Here is a 15169-nt window from a genome sequence, read left to right as displayed (position 1 = left end):
CATCGGACTGAATTTCATCTGTCCGAAATGAAAGAAACGGTAATTATATCTTGAACGGTTTGGCTGAAAATTTCATTTGGTCAAAGTGTTTGCCCCAATAGGACGTTTGGTCGTTTTCCGTCGTTTGACGGAAAGGGCCATTTGGCTGAAAATGTCATTTTTCTAAACGGGTTCTACGGCTAAAAATGTAATTTGCTGAATGGGTAATATGATCGAAAAAGTTGACTCGTCGTGCCAAATGACATTTTTGGTAAAATGACTTTTCTGACAATCGACCATTCCCAAGCAGCACACATGTGGTACAATAGTTTCTGTGACTTATTTAAAACCAAATTTGGTCCCATTTTAGTTGATGCAACCAAATCAGTCCATATTGTGCTGCTCTTGGCCAAAGTATCACCTCGCTAAACGGAATTTTCAGTCAAATTACCTATTTTTGACCAAATGACCAGTTCGGCCCTACGACATTTTTGGCCGTATGTCCATTTCGGCTGAACACCATTTTTAGCTAGATGAGTTTCGGTCAAATGATAAATTCAGCAATTCGGCCAAACACCTTTGCAGCCGTAATCTGAAAAAGTGACGTATACGCCATTTTCCAAAAATGGTATTAACGAGTACTACTCATCGAGCTCTTTAAAAGAAAAATGGAAAACATGCATGTTGTAAAATGGCTGTTACGTCACTTTTCCAGAATACGGCAGTTTGGACCTTGTGACCTCCACCAAAATTGCCCTTCCTGTCGTTAGGCCGAAATACATTCAGCGGAACGCCATTTGTGCGAATGCCACTTGTTCGATTAACATGGTAAGCCAAAAGTCATCTAGCCGACTTTCATTTAGATAAATTGAAAGTTTGTCCGAAACGGTGATTATATCAAAAATGGTTTAGCCAAAATGTCATTTGGCCGAAAGCGACGTACAGCCCAAAGGGATATTCGGCCAAGCAGGTAATGTCGAAATAGTCGTTTGACCGAAATGGTCGTTTGGCCTAAACTATCTTTTGACCGAATCGATCATTTGGCTGAAAACACCGTTCGGTAGAAATGGTCTTTTGTCAGGAGAAACCATTTGGATCGAAAATGTCCGCTCTGCCACTCATCCTTCGGGCCGACTTTTGCCCTTCGGCCAAATAGCATTCTGCCAAACGGCTTCAAACCTTGAAATATTATTCCAACAGTGACTTGATTGATATTGATAGCGTAGACCTCTGCTTCCTCTTCTTAATCGGGCCTCTGCTTATTTAACCTAATAAATGTTGACGACGGGGTCCTTCCAAGGGTTGCACTTTCGCTATATCACTTTTCACTAAATATCTTCGGGTTTTTAATAAATTCAGTTTTTTAACATGTAACAATCTTTTGCGCTCAGACTCGCATTTTTCTGCTATTTTTACTTTAGTTAAAAAAGAGGGAAATTCTGTTGGATATTGCTTAGCTAATTTTAGGTGCAAATTATAACATTCTAAATTGGTACATTTTGGTCTAATTTGGTACAATGTTTTCATGCTTTCTTTTACGTGTTCACGTTCTATTTTCTGAATAAGATGGGTAGGGATTGGTGATCTGACTTTAATTTTATGACTGACAGGGATAAGTTTAAGTTTGAGACAATTTTTCAAAAAGGAAATATCTTTATGTAATGAGGCAATGTTTTTCTTGAGTGCGATAAACTTATTTGGCTCTGAGGGCTTGGTTGCCATTATAATTAATAATTATTTGCGAGCGTCTTAGGGGAAAATGTTAAACCGTTCAAAAAATTTGTATTCTTTTTACTTCCACTAATTCGCGTTTTGGTATCTACACAGATATCGTATCTGTGTAGCTCCCAAAAAACGAATTAGTGGAAGTAAAAGGAAGACAAATTTTTTGTACCTAATAATTGTTCTTTCCAATATTAACGAGCCACTACAAATATACAAAAACCCAAAATTCGGTAGCTCAAATTGAGCATCGGTCTAAACGATTCATAATCGACTTTTGAGAAGCAAGACAAAGTGTGCGTTAGGATATGGCGAGTTCTACTTTAACCTTAACCACTTTATTCGAATTTTTCGGGAAGTCTATATTACAATCACAAACATGTGCCCGGCATGTACTTACCGTATATACTTTTTTTTTGCGCTAAGCCATTAATTGCTTTTTATTAGTGCTGTTTTGACCTCCCTAATGATATTTTCTCGATACATTTTATAATGAACGAGAAAGGCAGCACTACCAGCACTACTGGACAACATATGATTATCGGAGGGCTAACCCCATCTTGCTTCTTGTCGAAATTTTCCTTTGAGAAATCATTCCGAAGAATTCTTATTAGCTCCAAAGCCCTTTAAGGTTAATAATTTTGAAATGACAATCAGTTAAATTATTGGTCCACGTAGCTCGGCAGTGCTGGCAGAATGAATGATTTTTCGCTAATGGTTTGAACAAACAATATTTGAAGCGTTATAACTTTTTCCGTAAACGTTCCAGCAACGTACCTTCTTCAGCAAAGTTTTTCGGCATCCTTTGGGTTATACTTTAATGCAATGTGCCACTTGGTTTGCGATAAACTGAATCCTCTAGAAGTAAAAATGCAGAAATATACGTTTTCCCATACTGATTTCCATACAAACACTAAACGCGATGCGGAAAGCGAGGAAGCAACCAATCGGGTCCAAATTCCGCACAGTAGTATGGGACCCAGAATGGTTTCCAAAACCCATTGATTTGATAAAATGACCATGATGCCCCACTCTACTATGCAGCTTTACGAAATGGATGGTATTTGTCACCATAGTTCGTGTCTCTTTATTAACATTGAGGAAACTGCTCGGTGGTTAACCAAATCAAGAAGCCGCGTAGCAGCTCCCAGTTGGATGGACTTTGAGTCTCCAACCGTGACTCATTGGCCGCATCGCTGCTGAAGTCACTCTTCTGATTTTCAATGGAGGACATCAGAATCCCAGAAAACACCATCCTCAAAAATGTCCGAAATAAAAGACAAATAAGCAGAAAAAGGCCCAATCGAAAATATATTTATTTGCAACGTTCGGTCTCCGTCTGTGATGGAAGCATACGTGTGTGGTTGCTTTCGACTGTGATTGATTGCTATTTTTCAGCTCTTTCAGTATTTTTAAAAAGCTAAAACGGGTTTTGCTTCAACTATCCAACGTTTAGGTATTTAATGCACCTTCATCAAAGATTTAGACGCTGCGTTTTGTTGTACTTATGTGTGTCATGTCTGACATATTTCTGTCTGATAGTTTTAGTGATGGCGTCCAACTACGGTGCATATGTTTCGATTTTTGTGCAGTCCACTGTTCTATTGAAATATCTCTACGGAAAGCTTTGTTGCTTTCGCACTTACGCTTTCGATAAAAACGGTGGCAATATTTTATCGCCTGCGCACTTCCAGTAGTCGGTATAAACTGGTTTTCTAAAGCACCAATGGAAAGTGTGAGGAGGAGCAAGAATTAATTACAGGGAAATATCTTTCGAGTTTTCTTCGTTTAAAGAACAATGACGATCCTAAAAAGATCCTTGATTTTCAATAAAGCGCCTTTTCAAACACTAAAAGACACAATCCACGCACTTCTACACCAAGGGACCAAAATTTCAAACTAAAAATTAGGATCCAACATCTGTAGGACAGGAAAACATACATATTCAGCGATTCCACGGGAAAAGAATAGAGTTGAAAAAAAAAAGTTGTCCAATTTTGCTCAAAATCGCTTGGTATGTTCTTCATCGAAAATAATTAGACCCGGGTGACCATGTTCGATATAGGGTTACCAGAAAAATCGCTATTTTTCGAAATTTTTTATTTTTAAAAAATCATAACTTTTGAACCACTGTATCGATTTGCAATATTTTTCATGGATAGAAAGCTTATTACTTCTAGTTCTTACTAAAATTTTTGGTTTGGTGTATTGGTGTACTCAAATTTGCTAAAATGGTCAAAATATTCGTTTTTAAGATTTTTAAATGTTGGACCACAACGACTATATATTTTATATTTTTTATGAAAATTCAAATATTTTTACTTAACATATCAAAAATTAGAAATGTTCATCGAGCCGTTTTTGAGTTACATTTTTTGAAAATTTCAAGTTTTCTGCCCATACACACATGGAATGAACGTTATTCTCCACTATTTCAAATAGCTCAAATTAAATCAAAAGTATGAAAATGTTATTCAAGAGTGTTTGTTTGGTCTCGTTTATTAGAAGAATTTACGAATCGCAATAGTTGAAAATAATTCAATCGGAATAGTCTGGTGTTGTTATTGATGACTTCATTCTCCAAAATCGGCAAAGCAATATGTCGTTTTTCAAAAGGTTGGTTTTCAGCAATCCATACAATAGGTTACCTGCTTTGTTTATATGTTTTCAATATTTTAATGCAGGTAATTCATTGTATTTTTTTTTTTTGATTATGATTCATCTGTCTCCTTTTCCTTGTTCACTCTACCTAAATGATACCCAAAGGGACTATTTAAAGTGGTCTATAAGATAAAGTATATGTCAGTCAAGAAAATCAGTGAAATTGTCCAGTTGCCTTACTGAAGAAACGTTTAATACAATGAAGCACGAATGCTCAAATTGCCATGTTTGGAGTAATTGTTACAGGAAACTTACTCCTAAACTGTATGATTATGCAGCGGAAAGGAGAATAAAATTGGATAAAAGCTGTTCCTACATTTGTAATACCTGCTATTGCCGACTTTATCGCATTATCAAGAAAGGAAACGAGCCAGCAGCTCCAAGTGCAGTTAATATAGAATGTGAAAATCAAGAACTCACCGTTTCTGAACCATCGAAACTTGATGATCTCGCCGTTGCCGGACCATCAGGCACCAATAATTTTCATCTAGAGTGAACAATTTCGCCGCATCAGCAAACATCAATAATGGTGGTTTCGAAATAATCGATCCCAATGCCGCTGGATCATCGGAAATTGACGCTGTTCCTAGTGTTGGTAAGTAGAATAATCTCTTCTTTTTGTTCATTCAGACATCATGATTTGCTACGTTATACTAGTTGTACTCGATTATTCAGAAAATTGAAAAAACATCAGTTCCGTATATCTTACCTAATCCGACCTAGTAGCTCAATTTGTAGAGTAGTTGCCTATCATGCACAAAATAGAATAATCGAATACAATATGTATTACATTAAATGAAGAAACATGCTCCTAACTAATAGTTATTTTTCCATCTTGTTTTCAGAATCTTTGTTTTCTTTGGAATCAACGAGTGCTGAATCAATTGGTAGCGCTGGTGCCCAGAAACCCGGAGACGGTCAGGAAATTCTTCAACAAATGAAGGCAAAATTTGATGAAATATCTGACAGAAACGATCGATATAGGATTCTAACTTCCTTCCCAAATCCTGGACTGCATACAAAATGATGCAAGAATTCGGTGTTTCGCAACGAACTGCTCAACGTGCAAAGAAATTACAGATTGAAAAAGGTTTTATGAGCACACCGGAGACCAGAGTAAATATGTTGTCTTTGAGCGATGATACTCTAACTGTAGTTAGGGACTTTTATAATAGTGACGAGATAAGCAGAGCATGTCCTGGGAAAAGGGATTTCGTTATTGAAAATATGGCAGGAGAAAAAGTGCATGTACAGCGCAGGTTACTTTTATGTAACCTTCGTGAAATTTATTCAATTTTCAAAGAGCAATATTTTACATTTAAAATTGGATTTTCAATGTTTTCCAGCAGCCGCCCAAAAAATGGTATTCTAGCTGGTTCAAGTGGAACGCATACTGTCTGCGTATGCATTTATCATCAGAATGTTAAATTAATGTTTAAAACCCTTAAGAACAAGAAACTTATTCATTTAAAAACGTATCATGACTTGTTTTTTAAAATACTTTGTGAAAATCCTACAGAGAAATGTTGGTTGAAAACCTGTGATCATTGCCCGGGTACGCAGACACTAGAGAATGACCTGATGAATTCTCTTGAAAATGTCGATTCCTTAGAATTTAAACAATGGAGGCAAACAGATCGTTGTCATTAAAATTCAATGCGAATGGATGCAGAAGAGTATGTGGAAACATTTTTAGAAAAATTAAGCGAATTATCTCCGCATAATTTTATTGCAGAGCAACAAGGAAACTACTTAAAACAACTTAAAATTAATTTGGAAGCAACTGATTGCATTATAATTGCTGACTTCTCTGAAAATTACTCTTTTGTTATTCAGGACGCTATACAAGGTTTTCATTGGGCAAACGCTCAATGCACAATCCATCCTTTTGCCATATATTATAAAGATGAAGCACAAAATTTAAAGTTTACAAGCTTCATAGCAATCGCAGAATTTACTAAACATAACCATGTTGCCGTTCGGCTGTTTATAACAAATTGTGTGAATTTCATTAAAAAAAAGCTACCTTACCTGAAAAATATTCATTTTTTTTCTGATGGATCAGGCAGTCAATACAAAAATAAGATGACTGCTTTCAATTTGTGCCACATGTACAAAGACTTCGGTCTTAAAGCAGAGTGGAACTTTTTTGCCACTTGCCATGGAAAAGGTCCTTGTGACGCTTTAGGAGGTGTTCTAAAGCGAAACGCTTCAAAAGCAAGTTTACAAGGCCATCATATTACAACTGCGTACGAACTTTTCTCTTGGGCTGTTTCTAAAGTAGATTCCAAAATGTATTACGAGTTTTTCTCCGAAAAAGATTACAATGCAATGGAAAAGAAAATAAAGAACCGTTATACTCGTGTAAAACAAATCTCTGGTTTCATTACTTTAAGCCACAAAATGAAAATTACATTATCGTGAAACGGTTTTCGTTTTCAGATGAAGAAAAGTGTGTTAAATTGTAAGAATTTTGCTATGTAATATTTTTTTGATGAATTATGAAAAATAAAAATAATCAAATTAAATGCTGAGTTTTAATTGAAGGTAATCAGAGAAAACCATTGCTTGTAGTCTAAAGCTTTGAGATTTGAGCTACCATTCCTCAATATAGCAGAGCCAAGATTCTCTCAGACAGCGCTGGTTGCCAAATTTTTAATAATACCAATGGAAAGCACTCATTTCACAAAGAATTTCAGCGTAGATTTCATTGGTCGGAAAATTGTGTTTTTGGACTTCAAAATTGATTTTCAACTTCACTAAATATAAAAAAACTCTACACGCTAAAAAAATATATTCTAGTTTCAGTTCGGTTCACTCAAAATGACCCTTTTGTGGAATAATTCAAAATAGTTAAGTTTACACAGTCGTGGTTTACGCTACCACTCAAATTCTGCATGAGTGCCTCTGCAACCCTTATGAGCACTCATGCTGAATTAGGACGCTAACGGACCATTGTGGTTCCAGTTAAAGCGTAAACCATGGTTGAGTAAACCCTAGCAATGTTGGTCTCTGCTTTTAAACAATGTGAGGGTGATTTATAGTTCTTACATTTAATGGGGTCAGAATTGGACAAGCCTCCCCTACTTTTGATAGGTACATTACTTCACAAATAAAACTAGATTTGTAAACATGGTTATCATGAATTTATTAGGAATAAGTTTGATAACTTCAACAGAATGATTCCCGCAGTTATTTTGAAGTGATGGAAAATTATGCTCATTCCATGTGTGTATGTTCAAACTTGAAATTTTCAAAAAAATGTTACACAAAACGGCTCGATGAACATTTCTAATTTTTTGATATGTTATGTAAAAATATTTGAATTTTCATAAAAAAATATAAAAATATATAGTCGTTGTGGTCCAACATTTAAAAAATCTTAAAAAACGAATATTTTGACCATTTTAGCAAATTTGAGTACACCAATACACCAAACCAAAAATTTTAGTAAGAACTAGAAGTAATAAGCTTTCTATCCATAAAAAATATTGCAAATCGATCCAGTGGTTCAAAAGTTATGATTTTTTAAAAATAAAAAATTTCGAAGGGTGGCGATTTTTCTGGTAACCCTATGTCGAGCATGGTCACCCTTATAAAAAAATAAAGGAATGCGGGTCTAATTATTTTCAATGAAGAACATACCAAGCGATTTTGAGCAAAATTGGACAACTTTTTTTTTCAACTCTATTCTTTTCCCGTGGAATCGCTGTATTGAATTACAAGAAAAACATTTTTCCACTGAAAATGTTTTCGGAACATAGTTTAATAGCCAATCAAAGTAGCAGACTTTTAGTATAAAAAAAAGAATCCCTAATCATTTTTTTACAAATGTGCTCTATAGCACCTATTTGGGTGAAAATATATTGATGAATACGTAATTAAATACAGCTTTTAATAATTTTTTTTGTGTGCACATTGTATTGCTCTAAAAACTTTAGTTTACATGAAATATTTGTACTTTAAAAACAGTGACATTGTAATGGTGTCGCGTTACGAAAATAGTCGTATAATTGATACTAGACAAAAGGTACAAACATTGGAAAAGTAATATTTCGGATTCTCTTAGCACTCGTCAAGAGCTTTCTTTTTGTGTATTAAGATCCAAAATCGGACCATTTTCCACGAAGTTACACTAGGTACAAAAATATGGTGTCGCGTTACGCGAATTGAATGTGCTTCTGTAATAAGGGATAAAATGCTTTCGGTTTATTGATACAGTATCACAATGGTTTCTTTCAAGTAATTTAGGGCTTGTACATGAATAGCGTAACAAAATTGGGGGTGTGTCATTTCTCGCTTAACTTTTCAAAAGGACCTAAGTAACATTTTTTATTAATTAATTTGAATAACGCAATCAACAGAACAACATGAAAGCTATTGATTGCGCTATTCAATTTAATTCATGAAAAAAATGTTACTTAGATCCTTTTGAAAAGTTAAGCGAGATTTGGTAAATCTCCATACTACAAAAAATAGGTTACCATACAAAAATGTTACGGAGTAGTGGGAAATTACAAATGTTTGGTGTTTGGTGACCCCTTTGGGGTCGTCCGTTAATAAGTCACGTGAAACTGAGTTTTTTTCGAATAAATTGTGAGGCTTTTTTAATCCTCTCTCTTTTCCACGCAATATCACCATGCCACTCATATGAGTAAACGTAACTAACAGTTTGCTGACGAACACGGTTTCCTTCTACCATGTCACAAACCATCAAAATTGTTTTCGGATGCCAAGTATGATTATAGTTTTTTCAATGGCTCGTTTATTTGAAAGACTCATCTGACGTGAAGCGTTACGGAGCCGCAGTTATGTTTTTTAATACAAGTTTTATCTTGATTTTTAAACATATTTTTAGCTTTGAGGAACCGAAAGACTCGTGTTTTCTGTTCTCCATTTAATTTGATGATTTTTAATATTTTAGTTAAATTTCCTTTCGTTCGCTAGTTTGGCATTTTTTATTCTTTGACCAAGACCGTCACAGCCGAGTACGTCATCGCTCAAAGAAGATGCCGTGAACATACGTCGTTTTAGTCGATGTTTCATCTTAAGAACTTTAACAGAGATTTTCACAGTCAATATCGATGAAATAATTTAAGAGTGTTGGTCACCGGTAGTCGAAAATATAATGAATAGCGTCAGGCAAAAAACTTCACCAAACCAATGCAAGAATAAGGGCCTATCGAAAAAGGTTAACAGAGAGTTGCTGAGTGATAAATTGAAAAAAAATATTTCCATTTTATGTTAATCGAGATGAACCAGCATTGGGCTGGTTCGTTAATAAAGACATATTATATCAGGCATCCTAATGAACTTCGCTTTGACCTGAATGAATATACAATAATAAGACAATTATTTTACACCAGGATATAAACACTATTTTAAAAATTGAGTATTTATTTTCTGAGTAATGTTGATGATAGCGTAAAGATTGAAAATGTAGTTAAAAGTAGTGCACTCAGGGCACGACGCATACTTTCTTGTGATAAACATTGGTTGAGACATGAGACGTATTCCAATCTTTTCGGAAATAAATAAAAAGTTGAAAACAGTCAACGTTCCAGTAGAAACGTAGAATAAAAAACGACAGAAATATTCCTCTTCAACATTGCTGAGCTTCTTGGGCCATCATCACCTTTCAAAATGGTTATCGTAGAAAACAAGGCAATATAGAACTTTTCAGTATAAAAAAAACTCACTTATAAGGGGATCGATCGTCTGACCACGTACTTAAAAACCAATCCGGGTCATACTTGGGTGTGACTAACATAAAAATAGAAAAACCCATTACCATTTAGTACATTCAAAGTTAATTGCCTATATGCCGGGTATTAAGCCACCCGGGTGGAAATTAATTACTATGTCTGAAACTTGATTATGCATATGTACAACATGTGATAGATTTAGTTCGGAAAGGGATTGGCGGGTAACCGCCCCTTCGGTGAGTTTGATCCCACGACCCCAGTTCGCATGACAGGTGCTTTCCCTACTAAGCTACGAAGGACCTCCGTCGTCCACCGCAGCTTAGCGGGTACTGATGAAACCAAATTCCCAACACCAGGTACCAGCCGATCTCTCGCAATACATTTTCAGAACTAACTCTCTCAAATGTATTTTTGTACACAATGTCAACCAAGTAGGATGAGTATTTAATATTGTCCGGCTCCTACACACTTGCTTCATCAGCAACGGCGCTCAATGAAGTAGGGTTGTGTGAGATTGTGCCAGTTTGGTCGTCAGATCCCAACACGACCACACAAGCGAAGAGAGATCGCCACTCGAGATCAGTACATTCAAAGTTAATTGCCTATATGCCGGGTATTATTATTGCGAGTATAATCGGCTGGTACCTGGTGCTGGGAATTTGGTTTCATCAGTACCCGCTAAGCTGCGGTGGACGACGGAGGTCCTTCGTAGCTTAGTAGGGAAAGCACCTGTCATGCGAACTGAGGTCGTGGGATCAAACCCCACCGAAGGGGCGGTTACCCTCCAATACCTTTTCCGAACTAAATCTATCACATGTTGTACATATGCATAATCAAGTTTCAGACATAGTAATTAATTTCCACTCCGGGTGGCTTAATACCCGGCATATAGGCAATTAACTTTGAATGTACTGATCTCGAGTGGCGATCTCTCTTCGCTTGTGTGGTCGTGTTGGGATCTGACGACCAAACTGGCACAACCTCACACAACCCTACTTCATTGAGCGCCGTTGCTGATGAAGCAAGTGTGTAGGAGCCGGACAATATTAAATACTCATCCTACTTGGTTGACATTGTGTACAAAAATACATTTGAGAGAGTTAGTTCTGAAAATGTATTGCGAGAGATCGGCTGGTACCTGGTGTTGGGAATTTGGTTTCATCAGTACCCGCTAAGCTGCGGTGGACGACGGAGGTCCTTCGTAGCTTAGTAGGGAAAGCACCTGTCATGCGAACTGGGGTCGTGGGATCAAACCCCACCGAAGGGACGGTTACCCTCCAATACCTTTTCCGAACTAAATCTATCACATGTTGTACATATGCATAATCAAGTTTCAGACATAGTCATTAACATTTAATTTGTTTCTAAAACTGAATATGTGATACGAAAGGAATTGGTTCAGTTCTATATTTGTGCCTTCGTAGCTTAGTAGGGAAAGCACCTGTCATGCGAACTGGGGTCGTGGGATCAAACCCCACCGAAGGGACGGTTACCCTCCAATACCTTTTCCGAACTAAATCTATCACATGTTGTACATATGCATAATCAAGTTTCAGACATAGTCATTACCATTTAATTTGTTTCTAAAACTGAATATGTGATACGAAAGGAATTGGTTCAGTTCTATATTTGTGCCGGTTAGTCCCTCAAACTTTAATAACTGAATCTCCAGATCGTGTAACGAGCATGTCCGTTCTTTAAATGTTTATGTATTTCCTTCAGCATAAATTATCCGTATTATTGTAATTAGTTTGAACCAGTCTAGTACTGGAAAGTTCACCAGCTGCATAAATCTTAATTAAAATTCACAAGTAGCGTCCCACACTCACTAAATGAGTTCCTACCCTTGCCAACTCGCACATGCTTTAACCGCCCAAAAGGGAAAAGTGATAGCATCAGATATGAAATTTGCGCGCTGCTGCTGCATTGACCCCCGAAGGAATGCATTCAGAGGATATTTGAACTTATCCTGAATCGGTTCGCTCTCTCAGATTTAGTGAGCTGGTTGATGTAAGCCTTTCGGCGAAGATCAATCCCCTTCCCTTAATCTTGATCGTTTCGCGAGCGTGGGAATTATTCAACCTTCGGATTTCCGCTCCGGATTTCCCGAAGGTTATGATTGCGAAACTAATTAATAATGCGCACCTTGATCTGAGGACAAATTGATTTTGATCGAGCACTTCGTTCTGGCTAGTGGAAGAGGCAGGAGTGATCGGATTTTTAAGTGTCGCGCCGTGATGTGTGTTTAAAGTTGAGTTAGCTAAATACGAGTGCTAAGTTGTTCCGTGTAGCTACTAGTTTTGTGCGTGTGTATAAATTGTGCAGGTTTGTGGCATTCTGCGAAACCCCACACATCGCACCAAAAGTCAACGATCGCTTCTGACCCCACCGTCAGCTACGAGGGTTTTCCCGGAAATACGTCGACCGGAAGAGGGATTGCGTACGTTTCATCGCGCCCTAGGCAGAGGTTGCAGTCATCCGAGTTCATCGTCAAATTGCGCCAACTGTCGGTAGTTCATCAACGCCGCCGCGTGAAGCCCACAGACCGGAGGAGGAAAGTTCATCAGCGTCACGCTCATCGACGCGAGTTTCGATCCACGGTGCGTCTCTTCATCGAATGAACGACCGTGGTGATTTCCGTAATTCCCTCCAAGCGTACGCAAAGCAAGCAAACCGTGAGTAAATCATGCATGATTAGCAGATAAGTCCATGCGCATGGCTCAGTTCCCGCCGCTACCGAAGCAATCGAAGTAAGTAGCGTGCTAATCGAAACTTTCACGTGGCTGTCCTTAGTCCCCGCGCTTGCGCTGACAGCCATGCTTCTGAGCACACACACCTAAACCGACCCAAATGAACACCGCACGCATAGCACTCAACACACGCCCCGAATGAAGACAGAGGTTAGATAGAGAAAGAGAGAGTAAGGGAAAGCAAACAGCAGGCCTAGGCAATAGAGTATGAAGAGAAGAAATATATGTATGTAAATGAATATGATACTGTTGGAACACTTGTAATGTTATGTCGTGTTTGTCCATGCTGGTAACATAAATGCAGGCGATACGCCTTTCGTAAAAATCTATCCCGAACGCAATGCGAGAATAAAAATTGATTAAAGTTTAGCATGTTAATCGGTCGTTAACTTATTTTATTATTTATTATATTTTGCTGGGGCGGTTCCCCGAAACAACCACGATAACTCCCTATTCTTTCATAGCAGGATTCGCAGGTTCTTTGAGGTCATCCAGTGATGATAAACGGACGTAAGTATTGTTTCGTAATCGCCTAATTCCTACGCTTGTAATTCGTTGTGTTTCCCTTCCCCTTTTTCCCCTACATTGTCTTCACCCACAGTCTTACGTCACCCGATTCGTTCCCTCTCTGAAAACGGGAGTAATTAGACCCATTCCCTGGGGGTCTCAGCGGCCGGGCAGTCCTATATCTGGAAGGTGGTCTCCGAAAGGAGTGGCGCTTAAACCACCTATCTTATTTCCCCGGGAAACGTGCGGGTTGGCGGGTTATAATTGTAACCACCAACTCGAACTACATTCAACGATAGATAATGTGATAATATTCTGTGTCGAATATAACATGTCGCATCGAAATCGGCTGGAATTACGTATTCTATCAACGATAAACTCGTTTGCGTAACGCGACACCATTTGCAGGAGACTGTTTGTCGATCAGCGTAACGCGGCGGTGTTCATATCAATTCAGTTATTTTCATTATAATTTCCGTTTTTTTCTGCGATTTTAATTCACAGCCTCATTTCTGTTGATGTATACGAGAAATGCTTAGAATAAATCGAGACTCCAAACCGTATACCAGAGCTGAAAAACGCAATTGCATTTCAAAATGGGAAAAAGTGCAATTCAGCGATGGTGTCGCGTTACGAAATGCAGCGCGCTATATTTATCATATTCAAAGCGAAAAATCTCAAAATGAATATTCTATCAGGAAGGAAATTTACTGAGGATAATTTTACACCTGTTTAATCATATGTCCCTGAGGCTAATTTTCGAATGCAGACCTAATTTCTCGCTAAAAGTCGGCTCCTCATGGTGTCGCGTTACGCTGGAATGTGTCAAAACAGCTAAACGAAATTTTCTACTGAGGTGGCGTCTCCGTCGATTTGGATGTCGTCGGCGAAAAGTGGAATTTTCTGGCAAGATTATTTTGTTTTGTTTCTGTTAGTTATTGGATATGAAATAGTTTTTTTTTCGGGTCACCATTTTATGCGAAAGAAGGTTAATCCATGATTTGAATTTTCTCCAAAGTGCAAAACTTAATCGTTTGATGACATCAGAAAGTTGCACTTCGGTAGCAGAATCTCAAGCGTGCACACTTTATTTTGTACCGGGATCTCAGCAAAATATTGAACTTTTACCGAGATTCGCACATCCGTGCTCCAGCAAACATGTTTTGCCGAGATTTCTGTCAAAATTGATGAAAATAAGCAAATATTTTGCCGAAAATCAGCTAACAAACGTCATTTTTGCTGAAATATCAGTTATTTACTTTGCTGGTGTGCGATTGTGCGGATTTTTGCCGAGCTGCAGAAATGAAAACTAAGTGTGTGCGTCAGACGGAGATTATACAATAAATTTGTTCGAATGGATGGAATCACTAACAACAACTAAGCTACCACGCCGATGCCACCAAAACAGTGCATTTTTGCAATCAACCCTTTTTGTTCAGAGGATACTGGTCCTAAGAAGAACCAATTTTCTTTCATCAATTCGCCTTTCCAATGGGAAAGGGTCGTTTGGCCGAAAGGGTTATTTGGCCGAAAGGGTCAATTGGTTGAAAGAGTTATTCGTTCGAAAGGGTCATTTGGCCGAATAGGACATTTAGCCGAATAAGACATTTGGCCGAATACGACATGTGGTAGAATGGATCATTTGGAAAGTGAGAAGTGAGATGTCTCACTACTCACTCCTCATTTCTCACTTTTCACTGTGAAAAGTGAGAAGCGCGAAGTGAGTAGTGAAACGTCTCACTACTCACTTCGCACTTCTAACTATTCGAGTATGAAGTGAAAAATTCTTCTAATTATAATTTATCGCGCTTCTTACTTTTTACAGTGAGAAATAATAAATGAGGA

The sequence above is a fragment of the Armigeres subalbatus genome, chromosome 3 (genome assembly GCF_024139115.2).
Source record: "Armigeres subalbatus isolate Guangzhou_Male chromosome 3, GZ_Asu_2, whole genome shotgun sequence".
Classification (NCBI taxonomy): Eukaryota; Metazoa; Arthropoda; class Insecta; order Diptera; family Culicidae; genus Armigeres; species Armigeres subalbatus.
This window is presented reverse-complemented; position numbering follows the sequence as displayed.